Source organism: Aristolochia californica, unplaced genomic scaffold (assembly GCF_029961685.1).
Source record: "Aristolochia californica isolate CCGP_79_NKW_82.1479 unplaced genomic scaffold, dmAriCali1.0.hap1 SCAF_7, whole genome shotgun sequence".
NCBI classification, from domain to species: domain Eukaryota; kingdom Viridiplantae; phylum Streptophyta; class Magnoliopsida; order Piperales; family Aristolochiaceae; genus Aristolochia; species Aristolochia californica.
In genome coordinates, this window is record NW_027182268.1 from 20,366,246 (window position 1) to 20,374,898 (window position 8,653).

Here is an 8,653-nt window from a genome sequence, read left to right on the forward strand (position 1 = left end):
ATTGCAATCCATAGGTCATTTCATACAAAAATATAGCCCGTTACGCATGATAAATCACTTTACAATCATCTATGATTGTTAGATCACATTTTTGAAAATGGGCAAAATAGTGACTTGTTAGACTCGGGTTAATATCCCACCGCACGTTCACTTGAAAATTTAATGAGCGTTTGTTATTCTCGGTAAAAGCTTTGGATCCATAAGTCATTTGAATCTTTAACATGTTTCAAGCATGCATATCCATTTTTAAAACATGTGTAGAAAAAAACTCCTTTATGTAAAATTCTAGGCTTAATAGGGTTGGACTAATGGAATTTCCCAAACTTGGATGACAAAACTTTTGTGTTCAACAGTGGTGTGTGAATAGATATTTTTTATTTACATTAGTTATTATTTTAATAATTTTCCACACATCAACTATAAAATTTAATTTTTTTGTGATCTTTTTTGCCTTTTTTGTTTACGGGATGAAGGGGGAGCGAAAACTCAAAGTTCTGATTTAAGAAAAAAATGTACATCTAAAATGGAAATGCACAATGCACAAATGTAGAGAGAGATATTTCCAAAGAGTGTCTGTATGTTTTAGGGATCGTAGGCACTTTTTCGTTTTTATATCTAAGGTTTTGCAATCGTCGGGAAACGGGGGAGGCGGGCAATTTTTAACTGAGTGTTGACTTCAAATCCATAAGTCATTTCTTACAAAAATATAGCCCGTTACGCATGACAAATCACTTTACAATCACCTATGATTGTTATCTCAACTTTTTGAATACGGGCAAAATAATGGCTTGTTTGACTCGGGCAAATATCACACCGCACGTTCACTTGAGAATTTAATGAGCGTTTGTTATTCTCTTTAAAAGCTTCGGATCCATAGGTCGTTTGAATCTTTAACATGTTTCTGGTATGCATATCCATTTTTAAAACATGTGTAGAAAAAATCTCGTTCATGAAAAATTCAAAGATATTAGTTTTGGACTAGTGGAATTTCCCAAACTTGGATAACAAAACTTTTGTGTTCATTTGTGGTGTGTGAATAAATTTTCTTCAATTACTTTTTTTATTGTTTTAAACTTTTTCCGTACATCAACTATGAAATTTTCATTTTGCTTTGATCTATTTGCCTTTTTTGTTTACGGGATGAAGGGAGAACGAAAAACTCAAAGTTTTTATTTAAGAAAAATGTGTACATCTAAATCGGAAATGCACAATCCACATATGTAGACAACGATAATTCCAAAGAGTGTCTATGATTTTTAAGGATTGTAAGCACCTTTTCGTTTTTATATCTCAGGTTTTGCAATCATCGGGAAAAAGTGGTTGCGTAGGATTTGTAACTGAGTGTTGAAGTGAAATCCATAACTCAATTCATACAAAAATATAGCCCGTTACGCATGATAAATCACATTACAATCATCTATGATTAATTATGTCGGCTTTTTGCAAATGGGAAAAATAATGGCATGTTTGACTCGGGTATATATCCCACCGCAAGTTCACTTGAGAATTTAATGAGCATTTGTTATTCTGTTTAAAAGTTTTTCATCCATAGCTCATTTGCATCTTTAACATGTTTCAAACATGCATATCCATTTTTACAACATGTGTGGACGAAATCTCTTTCTTAAAAAATTCCAAGCTATTAGGGTTAAACTAGTGGAATTTGCCAAAGTTAGATAACATAACTTTTGTGTTCATTTGTGTTGGGTCAATAAATTTTCTTTATTTATATATGTTATTTTTTAAAAAAATTTCCATACATCAACTATAAAATTTTCATTTTGTTGTAAGCTTTTTGCCTTGCTTGTTTTCGGGATGATGGGCGAGCGAAAAAGTCAATGTTTTGATTTAAGAAAAAAGTGTACATCTAAAATGGAAAAGCACAATGCACAATTTTAGGGAAAGATAAGTCCAAAGAGTGTCTGTAATTTTTAGGGATTATAAGCTCTTTTTAGTTTTTATATCTCATGTTTTGCAATCGTCGGGAAAAATTGGTGGCAGAGGATTTTTAACTGAGTGTTGAATTACAATCCATAAGTCATTTCATAAAAAAATATAGCCCGTTACGCATTATAAATCACTTTACAATCATCTATGATTGTTAGATCAATTTTTTGAAAATGGGCAAAATAATGACTTGTTAGGCTCGGGTAAATATCCCACCGCACGTTCACTTGAGAATTTAATGAGCGTTTGTTATTCTCTTTAAAATCTTTGGATCCATAGGTCATTTGAATCTTTAACATGTTTCATGCATGCATATCCATTTTTAAAACATGTGTAGAAAAAAATTACCTTCATGTAAAATTCCGAGCTTAATAGGGTTGGACTAATGGAATTTCCGAAACTTGGATAACAAAACCTTGTGCTCATTTGTGGTGTGTGAATAGATATTTTTTATTTACATTAGTTATTATTTTAAATATTTTCCACACATCAACTATAAAATTTTTATTTTGTTGTGATCTTTTTTGCCTTTTTTGTTTATGGGATGAAGGGGGAGCGAAAACTCAAAGTTCTGATTTAAGAAAAATGTGTACATCTAAAATGGAAATGCACAATGCACAAATGTAGAGAGAGATACTTCCAAAGAGTGTCTGTATGTTTTAGGGATCGTATGCACTCTTTCGTTTTTATATATGAGGTTTTGGAATCGTCAGGAAACGGGGGAGGCGGGCGATTTTTAACAGAGTGTTGAATTGCAGTCCATAAGTCATTTCACACCAAAATATAGCCCGTTACGCATGACAAATCACTTTACAATCACCTATGATTGTTAGCTCAACTTTTTGAATACGGGCAAAATAATGGCTTGTTTGACTCGGGCAAATATCACACCGCACGTTCACTTGAGAATTTAATGAGCATTTGTTATTCTCTTTAAAAGCTTTGGATCCATAGGTCCTTTGAATCTTTAACATGTTTCTGGTATGCATATCCATTTTTAAAACATGTGTAGAAAAAATCTCGTTCATGAAAAACTCAAAGATATTAGTTTTGGACTAGTGGAATTTCCCAAACTTGGATAACAAAACTTTTGTGTTCATTTGTGGTGTGTGAATAAATTTTCTTCATTTACTTTTTTTATTGTTTTAAACTTTTTCCGTACATCAACTATGAAATTTTCATTTTGCTTTGATCTATTTGCCTTTTTTGTTTACGGGATGAAGGGAGAACGAAAAACTCAAAGTTTTTATTTAAGAAAAATGTGAACATCTAAATCGGAAATGCACAATCCACATATGTAGACAGCGATAATTCCAAAGAGTGTCTATGATTTTTAGGGATTGTAAGCACCTTTTCGTTTTTATATCTCAGGTTTTGCAATCATCGGGAAAATGTGGTTGTGTAGGATTTGTAACTGAGTGTTGAATTGCAATCCATAACTCAATTCATACAAAAATATAGCCCGTTACGCATGATAGATCTTACATTACAAACATCTATGATTAATTATGTCGGCTTTTTGCAAATGGAAAAAATAATGGCATGTTTGACTCGGGTATATATCCCACCGCAAGTTCACTTGAGAATTTAATGAGCGTTTGTTATTCTGTTTAAAAGCTTTTCATCCATAGCTCATTTGCATCTTTAACATGTTTCAAACATGCATATCCATTTTTACAACATGTGTGGACGAAATATCTTTCTTAAAAAATTCCAAGCTATTAGGGTTAAACTAGTGGAATTTCCCAAAGTTAGATAACATAACTTTTGTGTTCATTTGTGTTGGGTCAATAAATTTTCTTTATTTATATATGTTATTTTTTAAAAAAATTTCCATACATCATCTATAAAATTTTCATTTTGTTGTAAGTTTTTTGCTTTGCTTGTTTTCGGGATGAAGGGCGAGCGAAAAAGTCAATGTTTTGATTTAAGAAAAAAGTGTACATCTAAAATGGAAAAGCACAATGCACAATTTTAGGGAAAGATAAGTCCAAAGAGTGTCTGTAATTTTTAGGGATTATAAGCTCTTTTTAGTTTTTATATCTCACGTTTTGCAATCGTCGAGAAAAATTGGTGGCAGAGGATTTTTAATTGAGTGTTGAATTACAATCCATAAGTCATTTCATACAAAAATATAGCCCGTTACGCATGATAAATCACTTTACAATCATCTATGATTGTTAGATCAATTTTTTGAAAATGGGCAAAATAATGACTTGTTAGGCTCGGGTAAATATCCCACCGCACGTTCACTTGAGAATTTAATGAGCATTTGTTATTCTCTTTAAAAGCTTTGGATCCATAGGTCCTTTGAATCTTTAACATGTTTCTGGTATGCATATCCATTTTTAAAACATGTGTAGAAAAAATCTCGTTCATGAAAAATTCAAAGATATTAGTTTTGGACTAGTGGAATTTCCCAAACTTGGATAACAAAACTTTTGTGTTCATTTGTGGTGTGTGAATAAATTTTCTTCATTTACTTTTTTTATTGTTTTAAGCTTTTTCCGTACATCAACTATGAAATTTTCATTTTACTTTGATCTATTTGCCTTTTTTGTTTACGGGATGAAGGGAGAACGAAAAACTCAAAGTTTTTATTTAAGAAAAATGTGTACATCTAAATCGGAAATGCACAATCCACTTATGTAGAGAGCGATAATTCCAAAGAGTGTCTATGATTTTTAGGGATTGTAAGCACCTTTTCGTTTTTATATCTCAGGTTTTGCAATCATCGGGAAAAAGTGGTTGCGTAAGATTTGTAACTGAGTGTTGAATTGCAATCCATAACTCAATTCATACAAAAATATAGCCCGTTACGCATGATAAATCACATTACAATCATCTATGATTAATTATGTCGGCTTTTTGCAAATGGGAAAAATAATGGCATGTTTGACTCGGGTATATATCCCACCGCAAGTTCACTTGAGAATTTAATGAGCGTTTGTTATTTTGTTTAAAAGCTTTTTATCCATAGATCATTTGCATCTTTAACATGTTTCAAACATGCATATCCATTTTTACAACATGTGTGGACGAAAGCTCTTTCTTAAAAAATTCCAAGCTATTAGGGTTAAACTAGTGGAATTTCCCAAAGTTAGATAACATAACTTTTGTGTTCATTTGTGTTGGGTCAATAAATTTTCTTTATTTATATATGTTATTTTTTAAAAAATTTTCCATACATCAACTATAAAATTTTCATTTTGTTGTAAGCTTTTTGCCTTGCTTGTTTTCGGGATGAAGGGCGAGCGAAAAAGTCAATATTTTGATTTAAGAAAAAAGTGTACATCTAAAATGGAAAAGCACAATGCACAATTTTAGGGAAAGATAAGTCCAAAGAGTGTCTGTAATTTTTAGGGATTATAAGCTCTTTTTAGTTTTTATATCTCACGTTTTGCAATCGTCGGGAAAAATTGGTGGCAGAGGATTTTTAACTGAGTGTTGAATTACAATCCATAAGTCATTTCATACAAAAATATAGCCCATTACGCATGATAAATCACTTTACAATCATCTATGATTGTTAGATCAATTTTTTGAAAATGGGCAAAATAATGACTTGTTAGGCTCGGGTAAATATCCCACCGCACGTTCACTTGAGAATTTAATGATCGTTTATTATTCTCTTTAAATGTTTTGGATCCATAGGTCATTTGAATCTTTAACATGTTTCAAGCATGCATATCCATTTTTAAAACATGTGTAGAAAAAAATCTCCTTCATGTAAAATTCCGAGCTTAATAGGGTTGGACTAATGGAATTTCAGAAACTTGGATAACAAAACTTTTGTGCTCATTTGTGGTGTGTGAATAAATATTTTTTATTTACATTAGTTATTATTTTAAATATTTTCCACACATCAACTATAAAATTTTTATTTTGTTGTGATCTTTTTTGCCTTTTTTTTTTACGGGATGAAGGGCGAGAGAAAACTCAAAGTTCTGATTTAAGAAAAAAGTGTACATCTAAAATGGAAATGCACAATGCAAAAATGTAGAGAGAGATATTTCCGAAGAGTGTCTGTATGTTTTAGGGATCGTATGCACTCTTCCGTTTTTATATATGAGGTTTTGGAATCGTCGGGAAACGGGGGAGGCGGGCGATTTTTAACAGAGTGTTGAATTGCAATCCATAAGTCATTTCACACCAAAATATAGCCCGTTACGCATGACAAATCACTTTACAATCACCTATGATTGTTAGCTCAACTTTTTGAATACGGGCAAAATAATGGCTTGTTTGACTCGGGCAAATATCACACCGCACGTTCACTTGAGAATTTAATGAGCGTTTGTTATTCTCTTTAAAAGCTTTGGATCCATAGGTCATTTGAATCTTTAACATGTTTCTGGTATGCATATCCATTTTTAAAACATGTGTAGAAAAAATCTCGTTCATGAAAAATTCAAAGATATTAGTTTTGGACTAATGGAATTTCCCAAACTTGGATAACAAAACTTTTGTGTTCATTTGTGGTGTGTGAATAAATTTTCTTCATTTACTTTTTTTATTGTTTTAAACTTTTTCCGTACATCACCTATGAAATTTTCATTTTGCTTTGATCTATTTGCCTTTTTTGTTTACGTGATGAAGGGAGAACGAAAAACTCAAAGTTTTTATTTAAGAAAAATGTGTACATCTAAATCGGAAATGCACAATCCACATATGTAGAGAGCGATAATTCCAAAGAGTGTCTATGATTTTTAGGGATTGTAAGCACTTTTTCGTTTTTATATCTCAGGTTTTGCAATCATCGGGAAAATGTGGTTGCGTAGGATTTGTAACTGAGTGTTGAATTGCAATCCATAACTCAATTCATACAAAAATATAGCCCGTTACGCATGATAAATCACATTACAATCATCTATGATTAATTATGTCGGCTTTTTGCAAATGGGAAAAATAATGGCATGTTTGACTCGGGTATATATCCCACCGCAAGTTCACTTGAGAATTTAATGAGCGTTTGTTATTCTGTTTAAAAGCTTTTCATCCATAGCTCATTTGCATCTTTAACATGTTTCAAAAATGCATATCCATTTTTACAACATGTGTGGACGAAATATCTTTCTTAAAAAATTCCAAGCTATTAGGGTTAAACTAGTGGAATTTCCCAAAGTTAGATAACATAACTTTTGTGTTCATTTGTGTTGGGTCAATAAATTTTCTTTATTTATATATGTTATTTTTAAAAAAATTTTCCATACATCAACTATAAAATTTTCATTTTGTTGTAAGCTTTTTGCCTTGTTTGTTTTTGGGATGAAGGGCGAGCAAAAAAGTCAATGTTTTGATTTAAGAAAAAAGTGTACATCTAAAATGGAAAATCACAATGCACAATTTTAGGGAAAGATAAGTCCAAAGAGTGTCTGTAATTTTTAGGGATTATAAGCTCTTTTTAGTTTTTATATCTCACGTTTTGCAATCGTCGGGAAAAATTGGTGGCAGAGGATTTTTAACTGAGTGTTGAATTACAATCCATAAGTCATTTCATACAAAAATATAGCCCGTTACACATGATAAATCACTTTACAATCATCTATGATTGTTAGATCAATTTTTTGAAAATGGGAAAAATAATGACTTGTTAGGCTCGGGTAAATATCCCACCGCACGTTCACTTGAGAATTTATTGAGCGTTTGTTATTCTCTTTAAAAGCTTTGGATCCATAGGTCATTTGAATCTTTAACATGTTTCCAGAATGCATATCCATTTTTAAACATGTGTAGAAAAAAATCTCCTTCATGTAAAATTCCGAGCTTAATAGGGTTGGACTAATGGAATTTCCGAAACTTGGATAACAAAACTTTTGTGCTCATTTGTGGTGTGTGAATACATATTTTTTATTTACATTAGTTATTATTTTAAATATTTTCCACACATCAACTATAAAAATTTTATTTTGTTGTGATCTTTTTTGCCTTTTTTGTTTACGAGATGAAGGGGGAGCGAAACCTCAAAGTTCTGATTTAAAGAAAAAGTGTACATCTAAAATGGACATGCACAATGCACAAAAGTAGAGAGAGATATTTCCTAAGAGTGTCTGTATGTTTTAGGGATCGTATGCACTCTTTCGTTTTTATATCTACGGTTTTGCAATCGTCTGGAAACGGGGGAGGCGGGCAATTTTTAACTGAGTATTGACTTGAAATCCATAAGTCATTTCTTACAAAAATATAGCCCGTTATGCATGACAAATCACATTACATTCATCTATGATTGTCAGCTCAACTTTTTGAATATGGGCAAAATAATGGCTTGTTTGAATCGGACAAATATCCCACCGCACATTCACTTGAGAATTTAATGAGCGTTTGTTATTCTCTTTAAAAGATTTGCCTCCATAGCTCATTTTCATCTTTAACATGTTTCAAACATGCATATCCATTGTGTGGACGAAATCTCTTTCTTGCAAAATTCAAAGCTATTAGGGTTAAACTAGTGGAATTTCCCAAAATTGGATAACAAAACTTCTGTGTTCATTTCCGTTGGGTGAATAAATTTTCTTTATTTATATTTGTTATTGTTTTAAATTTTTTCCATACATCAACTATAAAATTTTCATTTTGTTGTAAGCTTTTTGCCTTGTTTGTTTTCGGGATGAAGGGAGAGCGAAAAGTTAAAGTTTTGAATTAAGAAAAAAGTGTATATCTAAAATGGAAAAGCACAATGCACAATTGTAGGGAGAGATAATTCCAA